Raw genomic sequence first — 16,151 nt, 5'->3', positions numbered from 1 at the left:
TACTCCTCCGAATGTGTATTTTGTATGCGGGGAAAATGCATACACATGGCTCCCCAGAGGATGGTCAGGTAGATGCTATTTGTCTTTCCTATACCCACCAGTCTATATAGCCCCTTCTGACTATCATAAAACCCATTCACTGAACCGGCGGAGTTTAGGAAAGAGAGCTACTACGGGGGATGCTACTGATCAGACCGATACTCCTGCACAACACTTTGTGGACATAATGAAAGGAGTCGTGCCCATATGGGGACCCATTTTGACTAGTAAAGAAATCAGAAGATTATCTAGAGTAGTAGAGGGAGTAGTGAATATCACTGCAGGAATACTAACTAACATAACTTTGGAGCTTCAAGCGACCAGGCTCGTAACTCTTCAAAACCGTATGGTTTTAGACGTTATCTTAGCTGATCGTGGAGGAGCATGCAGGGTGATTGGCAGTTCTTGCTGTGTGTATATACCAGACTCCGCCCCCTCTGTGCATTTAGCCATTCAAAAACTGCACCGCTTAGCATCTGAAATTCATACAGATACCGGTACCTGGTCCATTTCTAGCTGGTTCTGGGGCCTCTTTGCCACTTGGGGATGGAAATTACTCATGATCCTTTTGGGTATAGCAGGTTTCCTTTTCACCTGTTGTGTCTGCATACAATGTGGACCTGCCTGCTGTTCTTATTGCACTAATCGACTTTGTCTTGCCCTTCCCGAATCCAAACAAAACCCAGCAAAGATAGGCACTCAGTTAGTACAGAAGGAAATACACAACATGATGCAGATAGATGAAGGCATCTTTGAGGATTAAGTTGGTATGTTAGCTACATTATGCTAAAAGGGCCGATCTGAAGGATAAAAATCATTTGTTCTGTTTATTCACACCATGTAAAGTTAGCACAATGTATCTATGACAGTATTCTAATCGCATAAACACCTATTGATAGGTTCTAGAAGAAGCATATTTCTTTTGTTTCTCACTGCATGACAAAAGGGCCGAAAACCATACTGTAGCCATCTTGGTCTGTGATAGACCACGTTTCAGATCACGTGGTTTCCTTTGCCTACCATCTTCATGATTTAGTTCGTACCAGCCCCGAGACAGGTTAGTTGTATTTACGGCCGAGGCCCAAGGTCACATCTGCTGTAGGGAGTATCAAGCAAATTCCTTCAGGCCCTGGGACGAAAAGGGAGTCACCCTGCCGACCTCCTCTGTATAGATAGCAACCCTTTGTGTAAGGCTGAAACTTAACACTGTATGAGCTCATCCAGGAGCCCATGGACTAACTGGTATTTTTCCACTTGTATGGCTTTGTATGCTAAATCTGTTATGTATATAAGTGTGGTTTTGTCAAGGAGCCAGCAGTCTTCCTCGGTGCACCTGATGGGTGAGGATCGACGAGGCTCCTCTATGTAGAGTTTTGCTTTGACCAATAAAACGTTTGAACCTTCTCCGTTGCCCACTGACTGTTATTTGGAAAGGCTATTGCGGACCATCGGTAAGTGTGGCCCTTGGGATTTTTGTTAAGTACATCACACTTACTCTTAGTCCCACTTTACTCCCTGGCCTCACCATCCTTCACCACACTTTGACATTCCTTTTTTCCAACATAATAGATGTGCTTGGCAGTCCGGGAAAGGATTATTAACTTAGTCTACTGCAGGTAAGTTAGAAAAATTAGGCCGGATAGGTAGACGTTTCACTGATCATCATCGGTGCCTAAGCTTTCCCTAGTAGTGAGTCACTTTGTTTGGCAATTGATGAAAGGGAAACATTTCAACTGACGTAATACATTATGGAAGCAATAATAAAATATATCACTTGGCCAGAGGATAGTGGCGCATGCAAAGAATGTTTCTTTACAAATTTTACAGAAGGAGCTTTGGATAGGAGTTATGTACTTGGAAGTGACTGAGTGGGCACTGGGATTGAAAGGAAACACAACTATGTTTTGGATTTTCATGAAATTTTAAATGGGTCTACACATTAACTGCAGCAGACGCACATTGCACAGCCAACAATGCAGTGCAGCAAATGTAACAATGCAGCCGATGGGTAGGGAGGGAGGAAGGTGATTGATGATGGTTGGGTCGGAAAGATACATAATATATGTTGCTCTTGAAAACTACTGTGAGCCAAGGGAGTAGTCTGAAATACCACCTCAACCCTTTGAATCAGAAACCTTGATAAAAACGATTCCAAGCAAGTAAAGGTGAGAAGAACAACACTACAGAGGAGCACCCTAGTCCCTTGTTTATTCTTCTTCCCATGGATTTTTCAATTCATCGTTGTATTGTTCTTCTAGTATTTTTTTATTCTTCACCCTTGACTTTGCTACTCACCGTTTAAGTTTTACATTCAATCCAGGCTTCACCATTGAAAACTATCCATCCATTCACATATCCATCCATCCAAACATGGCCTTCAGTCTAAATGAAGCTTTCACCAACACACATTTGGTATTTACCCCACCCATGCATCCTTTCACCCATCAAACTCACTGGAGGATTCCTTTCACCTACCCAGGCAAGCATCCTTTCACACATACACTTTCACCCATCCAGGCATGCATCCTTTCACCCATATACCCTTGCATCAATCCTTCACCCAATCAGTCACCTATAGTATATGCATCCTTTCTCCTCATGCATCCTTCTCTTTCAATCATCTTACATTTCACCCATCCTTTCTCCTTTCATTCTTCTTTCCCTTTCCATCAACCCATCATAGTTAAAGGTCTCCATGAAACTTTCTCTGCTGAGTTGGAGATAAAAGAGGCCATTAGTTACTCAACTCCCGCTGTATATGCTAAGTAAAGAGGGGTGTGTTCAACTGTCACAAGTGAACAGTACACCCTTGCAATGAGTATATAATTAATTGTCAATAAGCAAACTATATAACTTACCACTGCCGCTGGCTCACCCCCTACTGCTGCCATATCTGCTCACTGGCTGGCGCCGTCACTGGTAGTCATTGCGGCTAAAAAATACATTACACATCTTTAGATGCCAAGTACGCCTCCCCCAATTCATTTTTTTATAGCAAAATGCACCACACACATCACTACAATTTGGATTCACGCAGTGCCTTCTATCAAAAATATCAGGTTGGGCATTTTGTTGGTGGCAATTTTTGTAAAAAGCCTCAAGACAAACTTTAAAGGAGTGTCTAGAGCTATTGATGAATCTGAGTTTTTGAAAATAAATAAAAGAGTGGACAGCTGAATATATGGTCTGGGTTGGCAAGTGCAATGGGGCCGTCCTCCTCATGCTTCCTTCCAGCCATGGTGCATGGTTATCAGTTCACCAACTGCTGCTAAGAATACTAGACCTAACTAAGAAGACACAACTTGGGGGAGTCCAGCGTGACCATGGCACTCTCTGGTTTTACTGTTTGAGCATGAGAAAGTAAAAGAAAGCCTTCTCATCTCACCCAACATGCGTAGAATACCTTACTTAGGCATGCAATCTGCATGGCAGATTAGTAGTAGTAGTACATGACCAATGGGCTCTCTGAGTCTTACAGGACCACCGCTAGGCAGTCCATAAAATATAATATAAGGGGAGAGGGAAAGCTGACTGACAAAGCAGAAGAAGGGAAGCGACAGGCAAACTAGTACAGAGACAGTTTGAAGTAAAGTACAGACACTAGGAATATAGAAATTAGTAAATAGGACAATGCAGGGAGAACAAGAATTTAGAAACGGATCAATCAAAGAGGATTTGGAAAAAAATTAGGAAATGGGTAGAAATAATGCAAAATAAAGAGCGATAAGAGTTAGGAAAATAAATATTATTGTTAACAACAGGAGAACTTACTGGGGCCAACAGAGCCATTGGCTGAGGAACATTTGGACTGGGAAGCACCTCCAGCTCCATCACCCGCCTCAGACCTCTTCTTGCCCCCAGATGCTGATGTAAGACATAAAGACAAAAAAAAGATTAGTGGTGAATAATTCATCTCTCCAAAAATATTTTTGACAGGAAAAGACAATTGCAACAACCTTGAACGTTTCTAAATCAGATCGACCAGTAGTAGACTATCATCGCGGACCATTCTATCCTATTTCAAATGTACTAAATCTACCCACCCCTATTTCAAATTTACTAAACTAGATTTTGGAATTACTAATAAATTGCAACAAAGGATGTTTGCTTGTTCTCATCTCAATCGCAATCTCAATCCCCTTTGATGGGCCAATTCCTCAAGTCTGCATTTTTTCTTTAAATGCATAGATGTACGCATGCATACGCCAAATTGCTTCCTTGTCACTGTAAGAGCTACGAAAAAGTCTCTAAGAACTGAAGTGAGAGGACGCGCACCGCTAAATTACTAATACTAACTACCTCTACCTTAGTGACAGGACAAAGGAGTCTCTGCATTACTTCTTACAGAATCAGCTCAAGCGAGCGCCAACAAGTACGATTAGGTAGTGCTGAGCACCTGTTTGGAATAACGATCACGTAATATAATATTTGAAAACTTAACTTACCTGCATGTGTTTAGCATTCTTGCTATTTGGGGAAAAAGTATTAGCAATAGCTTGGAACACACAAGTAATAATAATATTAATAATTAGCTACTCAACGAGCTTCGCGACCTCAAACCCTAGCACGTCCAGCAGATCCTGTTCTCGGTCCAGGATGTTGGACCACAGGTGCATCAGCTGATTATGGATGCGCCGGACCCCAAAGCAGACATACACTGCCTGGCGCACCCTCGCCCTGCGCTGGTGGCGCTCCCGTAGTCTGCAGGTCTGCAGTCTGCTACCAGGGTGTAGAGGAGGTGGCGCTGGACGTAAAAAACCAGCGCTGCAACCTACACCTCAGAAAACAAGGAACAGGGCTACAGCCCTTCCGGTTGCCACCTTCCGCAATGAAGGTAGCTCCTTGTTGCAGGCCTTTTTGGGGCACACTTATCTGCCCTGGCGCTTGGGGGATAGAAAATGCAGAAACAGAAATAAGAAGGAAGGAAGGTAAAAATAAATTAGGAAGGAAGTAAAGTGAAAAGATAAAGTACAAAACACACAAAAAAGTAGAAAAAAACATAAAATACACAGACACAAAGACAAAGGGTACTATAATAAATAAAAAGGATAGGAAAAAAAGTTTTAGAAGTCAAGGATTACAAAGATTGAGGAAGGATGAAAATGTAGGACCTAGCACCATAAACAGAATGAGAAAGAAGATGGTTGCACCCATGCGTGACCACGTGGTGCAGTTCGCAAGATATTTCCACCCGAAAACGCCATTTGCGTTGCTGTATGACAGAAACATCACACGAACTGGCTGGACAAGCGAACTGCACCCACGCACAGAACTCTGCGTAGCACGGCAGAGTTTTTTTGCCACTTCAACTGACCTGTTTTGTCCTAGTTAAGGCTCATCAGCTAGGTATAGTTTGGTTCCAGTGACACAGTGTGCACAGGACCTGCATCTGGACATGCACGTTCCACTTAGGGCAACACACTAAAGTATACAAAAATCAATGAATGGAATGCTTTGATTATTCTCAGCCACTGGAAATTACATGTTACTGCATTCTAGTCCATAGTTTTTTTCACACTATCCCACCTTAGTTTGGAACCAGCCATGTGCAAACCAGTCATGACCCTGCACCAATGGAAACAGTACAGCTCGAACTGCCAGCCAATGCTTTGGCTTGTCTCAAAGAGTCTGTGCACGAGCCAAGTAAAGCTCTGGTAAAGTTTGCCAAGTAAATCATACAGCAAACATAACATAGGAAAGATTCTCTGTAACATTTTAAAAAGTGATTTTCTTTAACAAGCGGAATATTTGACAATAATAAGTCACACTTTTTCTCTAGTCTGAGAGGTACTTATCAAAAATAATTTTTTACATGTTCTTCGAACCATGCCTGCCCTGCCCCTCCCTGGCGACAATGACATTAGTAAAATAAGAGGTAAGTTAGTTGTCATGTGCATCCTGTATGAGGCCCGCAATCTTCTAGAGAGAGCAACTTTGTAGTCTAATAAATTAAACACAATACATTTGTAAAGATCATATACTGAACGCACATATTTGAAGTTGCTTTCATATGCAATAATGAAGAAAGAGGGTGATTTGAGAAACAAAGGGGCATATTAACAAGCTGCTATTGCCACAGGAACATCACTTTTTACGATGTTGCTGCGATGTTGCTGTGGCAGTAATCCCTTTGCCTTATTTACAAGGTGGCGTTAAGCCACTTAACGTGTCTTAACTTCGCCTTGTAAGTAAGGCCTCCTTTCACGCTACACTTAGGGTGAAAGGGATGAGCAATGGGTGTTGCGGTGGGTGTTCCGCCCGCCACAACACCGATTGATTTTGAAGCTGCCCCCTATTTACAAGTGTGGCATAAACAGGAGGCAGTGCGAAAATTAAGACGAGGGAAAACCTGGCCTTAACATGGTGAAACGAGCAGAAATGCAAAGCAAAGTTACTCAAGAAATTGGTACACCCAATATACCCTTGTAGGTTTGGGTAAACACAAGGAATCTGGTAACAGTGCCCACAAGCGATTTCTTTTAATTGCTTCAGCTTAATTGTCAACAAACTAAATTATAAAGGCCCAAATCAGTTGCCTCAAATATATAAATTATTAAAATCAATTACAACAAATTACAACAGAATGAATCTGAAAGAACAAACAGAGGGGTGTATACTTTTTCTATACAAATTTTTGTGAATAAATGATCTGAAAGAAGGGTACAAAATGCAGTTCACATAAACAAAAATGAACGTGATCAGTAGTCATTACAATAATCTTGTCTCATGATCACTTTTGTAAAAGCTCATTTGTTGTATTAAATAACATATGGAAATCATCATTAAAATACAATGATTGACTCCTGTATAACAATATAAATGAAAATGAGTTGTAAATGTCGAAGCTTCGGTCTTATCTTGTGTAGTATCTAGAAGACCATCATCAGAACCAAACGTTCATATGTAGACTGAAGACTCTTGAAATAAAACGGGTATGGAGATATGAATGGATCGTCCAAATAGAAATGTTAGCGCAAACTTGAGTGAATAAATGAAATATCTTCCAGTATTGTAGCCAGTGGAGAATTACTTCCCGCAATCTTGAAGAAATTGTCGCCGTGACATTACTGGCGATTCAACACTCTCGTTGTCGGTTCCTTTTGACCCGTGAGTAGGCAGCGTTCTGAATCAAACAGACCAGCTGTTGCTTTGCTTAGAGGCAATTTTCTTCCCACCATGTACCACCAAAAACTATCACCATGGTAGTGACGTATTTACGATACATCGCTAAACTGCTAAATGGCAATAGGATCTGCTCTCAGCCATGATTGTTGCCGCAGACACTAATGTGACAGCGATAAAAATCTTGCCGCTAACTTGAAAAAAGTAACGCACAGCCAGTTAGCAGCCAGAAAAGTCACATTAGTCAGTGTCACGCCACTTTTTTCACGTTTTGCAGGAAAAATAAACCACAAAAAGCCTGCGAAACATAAAAAATAAAAACCTGGAAGCAAAATAGAGCAGGCTGGGCCCAGTTCAGCAGGAGATAACAACGCCCCTAACAGCTAGGATGACCAGCTAGAGCCCCATGGGAAGAGGAAGAGGAAGAGGAAAGGAAAACAAGATTCAGTCAGGAGGAAAATGAGATCCTCATTGCAGAGGTGACGGAGAATCAACACCCGCTCTTTGTCAGCTCCAGGGTGTCATTGCGTACAAAAAATGCCATTTGGCAGTCCATTGTGACCAAGATGAACGCAGTAGCAGAAGTCAAGAGGACAGTGACCGACTGCAAGAAACGCTGGCATGATGCCAAGCACAAGACAAAGCAGAAACTGGCCAACAATCGGCAGGCTGCACTGGAGCAGTTGGGAGTCCAACGCCACAGGAGCAGGTTGATGCCTTGGAGGAACCGGTGTCTGCAGGCATCTGTGAGGAGTCGGTGGTTGGAGTCGAGGGACAGTATAGTGCTAAATATGACCAGCTACATCAGCAACAGGGTAAGTAACAACTAGGGACATGGGGGTTGGGGAGTAATGGTGCTTCTGTCCATCTAAATATGTCTATGTGCCAAACCGCATTGTGTGCAGACCAATTTCCAGATACATAGGTACTTAAGGGTACAATCATGTCACTTGAGCTGTTATATTCCTATAAATACACATAATGGTGGTGTAAGTGACTTGTAATCCAGCACACATGCGCATATAAATATGTAAATATATAGTCAATTGACCACTCATGTGTCTCCTAACTCTGGGCTACATTAACAAGCAAAGGGGCATATTGGCTAGAGAAGTGGTGGAGCGTTGCATTAGCCTCCTTGGCTCAACACCACGCACTGCCAATTCTGAAGCACAGGGCAATGCAGGCATCCTTGCACCTCAGTGCAGGGGTGTCTGCGCTGAGGGGAGGATTGTTTACGTGCAGGAAGATCTCCCTTCCTGCACAAAAACAATCATTGGGATTTTGCTGTTTCTATGTGTGTTGCACAACGCAGCACAAATGGAAACTGCAAAAACAAGGAGAAATAACACATTTCCCCACGTTTCCCATGTTTAAGACCAGGTTTTACCTGGTCTTAAATTTAGCACTGCAGCCTATTTACGCTGCTCTCGTAAATAGGGGGCAGTATCAAAATCAATGGCTGTTGCGGTGGAACACCCACCGCAACACTCATTGCCCTCCCCTTCATGCTAAGTGCAGCGTGAAAGGGTGCCTTATTTACAAGGCAGCGTTAAGCCACGTTAAGTGGCTTAACGCTGCCTTATAAATAAGGCAAAGCCCCTATCGCCACAGGAACGTCACTAAAAGTGATGCTCCTGTGGCGATAGGGGCTTTCAAATATGCCCCCATGTTTTCCCTGGCCTTAATTTCGACGTTGACTCCCATTAACGCTGCCCTTGTAAATAGGAGGCATTGTACAAAAAAAATGTCATTGAGGTGGGACACCCACTGTAAAACTCATTGCCATTCCCTTCCACGCTAAGTCCAGCGTGAAAGTGTGACTCATATACAAGGAAGTGTTAGGCTACATTCAGTGGATCTACGCTGCATTGTAAAGAAGGTGAAGCCCATGCTGCCACAGGTAAGTCAATCAAAGTGACGTACCTGTGGTGTTAGGGTATTGTAAATATTCCCCAAAGTTACTGAGCATTAGGTCAGCACACTTGGGTCTACACAGCCCTCTTTGAAAAGCAGCACTGCACTGTATGTACAACAATATGGCTCAGCCCTGTGCCACAACATGCATTGGTGATCAATGTAGTTGACTAGTGCAAAAGTAGGCACTCATTAACAATGGTGAAAGAGTGCCTGCGTTGGGGCTAGCCAGCTACATTAAATGCATGTGCATGCTGAAATTCCATGCCTCACCGTAATGTAGTAAATAAGTTGGAGCCCCACTTCACAGAAGTAGCTGAGCGCTGTGTCAATCCAAGAAGACTAACGCTGGGTTACATTCCAGGTTTACACATATGACCACAGGTACATAATGAAAGTGTGCCTCCTCTACGAGGTATTTCCAATCCACATCAAGTGGGTCAACACTGCCATGGAAATATTGTGAAGCATGCTTGCCCTCAGTAAACAAAAACGTGATGACGGTTGTTGTTGCAATAGTGCCTCGGAAATTTTCCACAAGCAATTGTAATGGCGTGACTGCTGCTTTTATGTGTGCAAATGAATGAAGCACACATCGCTACATCTAAAGCTGGTGGAGAGCCCTCTTTTAAAGTAGACTCACGCATGTTGCCCACATGAAAAGCTGCACTGCTATTGCAAGCACCTTGTGTACACATTCCATATTGACAAAAAATAACACACTGGAGGGTCAAGGTGCTGTTTACCTTTCAGTAAAAGGGAGATCCATTTAAAAGTAAGTGAAAGGCCTCAGCATTGTAGGAATGTTTTCCCTAAAATCACAACATATCTGTTCTGTTTGCTATGTTCCCAGAACCACACATTCCCTGTCACATGCATGTCAAGGAAAGTATGACAATGAGCCTCATTCACAATGTATCACTTATGCATGTCATTTTGCTACACATTGCCTTGACATTATTCATCAAAATGCAGTCACCCACATCAAGGTATCTTCTTGTGTTGTTCAGTTAGCAGTATGTCATTGTCATCATGGGCCTGGTTTGGGATGTCCAAGACACATTCACATGCATAGAAACTGGCCCTTAGGTAAAGTCAACAGTGGCAGTGGACAAATGGCTAGCTGTTGATGTCTGTAAACATCCTTCCAGTAACAAAGGCAACCAATTACCCTGAACAGAACAGCATGTGTCATCCATGTGCCCATCCCCCCGAGGTACAAAAAAGGTCTGCAGTGCAACAATGCACCAATCTCAGAAGCCTGCCTCAAAGTCCTATGTCCTCCTGCTTGCATCATATTACCATTGCCAATGCACCAAAGTGCAAGGGTGACTGGACAGAGGGAATGATTGGCAATGAACAAGAAGCTGTTCCTCCCTGCACATCAAGATCCATCAATGGGATTGACCTGTGTCAATGTGAATTGGCCACCTTTAAACACATAGATACTTCTCAGAGTATGGGAAATCAAGCACATCTACTTGTCATTTCATTGTGTACATCACTGCATCCCTGATCTCAAGTGCATGATTGCCCTCCTCATGCCACACTACAAAGTAGGTGGCAGTGCCAACATCAAGGGGGGGTGCAGTCTAATCTACACCTGAAAAACCTAGTGACTAACACCCATTAGCAAACTTGACTGAGTAAGGGTGAGTTATCCACAATGCCGTGTAAAGACACATGAATCAGATTACTTCTGCATTGTCAATAAGAATCAACCAGCACCACAGGAGATTTTGAACAGATGATGTAACAGGTGCAGCAGAGGCCTAGAAATACGCCCCTCCCTGCTGGCACACAGGGAAACGGCCCAAAACTATGATCAACCTAAATGTTACCTTAGTGACGTTGTACAATGATTTACAAAGCTGCGTGTTAGAGGTATAGCCTGTAAGACTAGAGAATGGAAAGTGTCAACTGCTTAAATGCTTGAACAAAGTGGGCAAACACATACCACACAGTGCTTAGTTTGTAAAATATTAAGTGCCAGGGCTCTGACGAGGAGGCCACTGCTGCTTGCACCACCCATCGCCCCTGTCATCACTGCCAAAACAACTACTAACTATCTCTCTCCATGTAAATGCGACAGTTCAGATTATTCCAGGTCCCCAAAGCTAGAGGAATGGCTGGGGAGGCAGGTGTTATTAATTTTAATGTATATTGTAATCCTAAACTACTGTTGTTCTGCTCATCTCTCAATTAGATGAGCAGCGCCACCATGTGGTGGACCGTTCTAAGTATGGTGTTGACAATTAGGTGCCGGAGCCGAACACTGGAAACCAATTAAGTGCCGGTGCTGAGCACTGCAAAGCACCGGCTCAAATTAAGCACTGATACAACAGTATCTGCCCTTTACATTGCAGAGGAAGCAACATTACCTCCTGGTCAGTAGCCTGTCCCACTCTTCAATGATGAAGATGAAGAAGAGCTCTCAACTATCGACCAGGACACCCTCCAAGAGCTGCTCCAATCCCTAGGTAGCTCATCTCCGGAAGCAGGGCCATCCAGCAGCGTTGTGGCCTCACCACCTGCAGCGCAAACCATACAGAAGACACCACCTAGCACCACATCTGTCAACCATGACTCTGAGGACCCACTGTTACATTTTCAACATAGTACGATAGAAGTCCAGCGTGAGAATGCTGGTCAGGTGCGGGTGGGGTTGGACAGCCTGGAGGCCAAACTGGATGGGATCTGTGGGTGCCTCAGTCCCATTAGGGACCACCTACAAGCCATCAGACGCACCCACAGTCCACTCCATGCCCTTCAGCGTTTCAAGTGTGACATCGCTGGTGTCCTCACTGAGAGACAACAACTGTCCTGTCAAAGTGGTACCAGCGATGTTGTCAAACAGTTGGAAGAAATGCGCAAGATCATGGAGAACATGGAGCGGAAGCAGGATTCCCACTTGGCTGTTTTGGGCGCCTACCACTGAGACGTTGCTGGAGTCTTACAAGCCCTGCAGCTCATCATCACTGCAGTCAGGCCTCATCTGTTGGCACAGATGAATGCTGCTTCACCTTCAGCATCCACCTCTTCTCCCCCTCATGTGTCTCTGCCTCCCAGTGCTGCCGCCAATCCACCATCACCCTCACAGGAGGCACATGACACATCAGAGGAGAAAGATGTGGATGAAACAACATTCATAAGGAGAAGGCAGCGGTAGCATTCATCTGTGTCAACTGGATAGTTTCTGCTTAGCCTTGTGCTTACCGTCATGCCTCGGAACATCATCTGTCACTGTCCTCAGATTGACTCTGCCACATTCACCTTGGACTTTTAATGGACTGCCATTGTAGCCATTGATCCCCAATGGCACTACAATCAGCCTCCTGACTGACGTTTTCTTCATCCTCAACATGTCTCTGGACATGTTCCCCCCAAAGGACTCTGTCTGCCCCCCACCGGCCATGTACGCAATCTGGGTGGGGGTTGTTGTCAAAAGAACTGGGACAGTCTGTCAGCTCCTGAAATGCACTTGTAAATAAAAGCATTTAAGGTACAAAGGTGTGTGTTGACTGTGACCATTTAAGTTTAGACAGGTCAACAATGCCTAAGCAGTGTAGCAAGCACAAAAATCCGGAGTGCCTTTTCTAAAATTGGGCCTGGTGAGCCTGTGTCCCTATCAGGCGGTGAGATGACAGGACATGTGTGAATTAGCCAATGCCTCAGATCCCCAAGACAACTTTGTTGCTGCAATGTAACTTTTCCCTGCGTTCAGGATGGGGATAGGGACTTGGAACAATACTCAAGTCAGTGTCAAGCCATATGAAGTGGCTCAACCTTGCCTTGCAAACAAGGCAGACTTTCAACCTATAATTATTGTCAATGGGGTGGACAATGGTTGTTGTGCTTGGTGTCACGCCATGACACATGTAAAGAAAGACCCCTTAACATATTTCCTAAGATGACAAAGTAATCTTGCTGTAAGAAGAGGAATGGTGTAGGATTGATAATGTTGAAATATGTTTCTGTGTTAAATCATAGCGCTGTTGTGGTGGAACGCCCATCAAAGCACCCATTGCCCTACACTTGTATGCAAAGTATAGCATAATGTCCCTAATGTACAAGGCAGTGTTAATACACGTAAAGAGGCTTTACGCTGCCTTGTAAATAAGACAAAGCAAATATACACAGCACTACTTCATGGGAAGTGAAGCTGGGGTGGGGACATGGGCTAGCAAAGATGCCCCTAAGTACCAAACAACTACCCACATCATGGAACCAATGCTGTGTGAGCGCAATGCCTCCATTGCATCATGTGTCTTTTCTAATCTCAATTTTGTATTAGAGGAAAACTTATTCTTCAAACCATCCCAGTGCAATCTCAAAACTGAACTTTGCTAGCCTCCATATCCTGCATGTTTGTCACTCACATTCAAACAACAGTATGACAGTAGCCTGTCCCTTGAACATGTCGTTATTCCATTCCTACACATTCCACTGAATTGTGTGGGGAATGAATCTGTTGTAACCAACTACCAGCTCACCATTTAATTGAATCACATTAAACATCAGTGACACCACAAACCACTAACCACTAGAAATATATTAGAAAACTACATACTAACTAACCTTAACCTAATACAACTACCCTATCCTAATCTCCACTAATCTAACTTATGCTAATTGATATGTACACTAAACTAACTACCTTACCTAATATTAAACATCAACCCACCTTCCCCATTAAGGTAAACCCGGAGTCGGGACAAAGACAGCTTAACCTAGACATGAACTAACTAAACATACATCCTAAACAAGTATATATATGTTTTCTTTCTTTATTAAACATGTCAAAAAGACATCAACCCCCACTCAAAGGAAAAGGAAACTTAACCCAAAACACTTTGTAAAATGCATGAAAATACTAAAACCTATCTACACCTGACACGAATCTATACCTACTCTAAGACTACACTTACCACTACCTAATAAACTACAGTACAAACAATTATAAAAACAAGCTTAAGGGAATAGGGTGACTGTACACGGGGACGGGGGACATATTTAGGGGCTCAGTAGGGGAGCCCCAGGGCCCCTTAATGTCCTGGAGGTGTGTCTTTATTTTGTCAATGTCCCGTTCAATATGGGGCACACTTACATTTAGGTTTAAAAGCAACCTACAGTCCCTGTGTGTGAAGCTGGGATTCATTCTGTATTGTGCGTTCTCAGGGATAATGTGCCTTGTTGAGCAGGTTGTGAGGGCGCACCTGGGCGTTGAGATGAGGTGGTTGCAGCAGGTTGGGCCATTGTTGATGATGATGGAGCAGCAGATGGGTGTGGATGTGTGCCTCCTTGTTGGACAACGGAAGGGCCTGGCATTGGATCAGTGTGCCATTGTGTGACAGTTTCATTTAGCTTTAACCCTGGACGGGTAACTCTGCTCTGCCAGCGGAGTTTGCAGAGATTTGCCTACTCCGCGCTCCGTAGCGAACGCGGAGTAGGCAAAAACTCCCCCTCCGTGTCAGAGCGGAGTTAGCCGCTCCCGCCTCACTCCCAAATCACGCGCAAGACTTACAACGTAGTGTTTTTTTTTGTAAAGAAGATGGACGATGAGAGAGAGGAGCAGGAAGTAGAGCTGCCAGGCAGGGGAGGCAGCAGAAAGACAGGTAAGTCACTTCTTTATATCTTTTTAAATGATTTGGGAGTGGGGAGGGAGCGGAGCGGAGCTACGCGTAGTTGCACTAAGTTTTTTTAAAACTCCGTGGAGCTACGCGTAGAGGCACTACGCCAGCTCCGCCCAGGGTTATTTAGCATTCATCTTGGTATGAGTACCCACAACCACAGCTTCCAATGAAATATTAGAAGTAGGAACACAGTGGATACCATGGGAACAAACATTGTATGAAAAGGATTGTACATGGGCACCCTTTCTGAAAGGATGCTCTGTGGTATTGTCTATAAAAAAATTCCAATAGGCTGCAACATGTTGCAAATGCATTCCATCAATAAATGTGCGATATTCAGGGGTAATTGGCAAGAGTGCCACAAGGGATTTTTTTTTAAACAAAAATCTTCTAGAATCCAATTTTTTATAAATTCCCTCTTAGTGGCTTATGACAAGTGAATTAACAAAATTAATTATATCCATTCAAGACGGATTAATCCACAGCAAATGAGGAGAAACAGCAAACATGCACACAATATGAACTGGGTGTATACTTTTGGAATAGAAATTTATGTACAAGATTCTATTACAAAAAAGTGGTAAAAGATATAATACACATAAATACAAAAGTGACTGAGATCAAAAAAAATCACAGCAACTGTTTTCTCACTTTTGTTGTAGCCCATTTCAAATATTTTCAAATAAGGAAATAATCATTGAAGATACAATAAACAATTCCAAATGGACATTCACAAATGAAAATGAGTAGGATTGTCGTCTTTTCGCTCTTTGTGAGAAGTTGGCCTGGCATATGCTGGTCACTAGTTATAGTGGCCACCTTGCACCAGTCCAAGTCGACTCTTGGTAGATAGGTTTAAGACAACCTTTAAAGAAAGCTATCCTAGTGGTAGCTGTGGAGAGCAGCCTTCAGGCTAAGTCTCTGAGGAATGTAAAGCAGCTTGTTTTACCTTATAATCTCTTGAATTACCAAATGAAAAGACACCACACAGGTATATATATCAAATATATATGTATTTATTTCTAAATATACTCTACTAATCTCTTTATGAGATTAGAGCCAGGTAAACATTCAAAAGATCAACAGTTCTCAATAAATTAAGCACAAATATGGCTGGAGCCCTAGGGGCGTACCAGACCGTATACTAAAACAATGGTGTAACAAACTCGACTTGCAAAATGAAGATGCCTAGGGCCTTGGGAATCGCTGGGGCTTCACTTCTGCAGTGTTAGCAGGTAAGTAGCCAGCCCACAGGAGACGCGTGCAGTGTCTAAACACACACGCGGGTTTTCAATGCGTTTCAATGGCAAATGTCGTGGTTTGTAAATTACAGTTTTAGGGCACTTCGCAAAAGTCAACAGGCAAGCAACTTACAGGGTAAGTATTTCGAGAGCCAACACACACTTGGGCACCGGAGTGCACGAGTTACCTCACCCAGGA

Source organism: Triturus cristatus, chromosome 12, assembly GCF_964204655.1.
Source record: "Triturus cristatus chromosome 12, aTriCri1.1, whole genome shotgun sequence".
Taxonomy (NCBI): domain Eukaryota; kingdom Metazoa; phylum Chordata; class Amphibia; order Caudata; family Salamandridae; genus Triturus; species Triturus cristatus.
Note: the sequence above shows the minus strand (reverse complement) of the source record.